The sequence below is a fragment of the Bison bison genome, unplaced genomic scaffold, assembly GCF_000754665.1.
Source record: "Bison bison bison isolate TAMUID 2011002044 unplaced genomic scaffold, Bison_UMD1.0 scf7180017864235, whole genome shotgun sequence".
Taxonomy (NCBI): Eukaryota; Metazoa; Chordata; class Mammalia; order Artiodactyla; family Bovidae; genus Bison; species Bison bison.
In genome coordinates, this window is record NW_011494807.1 from 6,592,852 (window position 1) to 6,593,395 (window position 544).

A 544-nucleotide genomic window follows, 5' to 3' on the forward strand; every position below is an offset into this window, starting at 1 on the left:
GTGACTCAGATCATGAACTCCTTATTGCCAAATTCAGACTTAAATTGAAGAAAGTAGGGAAAACCAATAAATCATTCAGGTGTGACCGAAATCAAATCCCTTATGATTAAACAGTGGAAGTGAGAAATAGATTTAAGGGACTAGATCTGATAGATAAAGTGCCTGATGAACTATGGATGGAGGTTCGTGACATTGTACAGGAGACAGGGATCAAGACCATCCCCATGGAAAAGAAATGCAAAAAAGCAAAATGGCTGTCTGGGGAGGCCTTACAAATAGCTGTGAAAAGAAGAGAAGCGAAAAGCAAAGGAGAAAAGGAAAGAAATAAGCCTCTGAATGCAGAGTTCCAAAGAATAGCAAGAGATAAGAAAGCCTTCCTCACCGATTAATGCAAAGAAATAGAGGAAAACAACAGAATGGGAAAGATTAGAGATCTCTTCAAGAAAATTAGAGATACCAAGGAAACATTTCATGCAAAGATGGGCTCGATAAAGGACAGAAATGGTATGGACCTAAAAGAAGCAGAAGATATTAAGAAGAGATG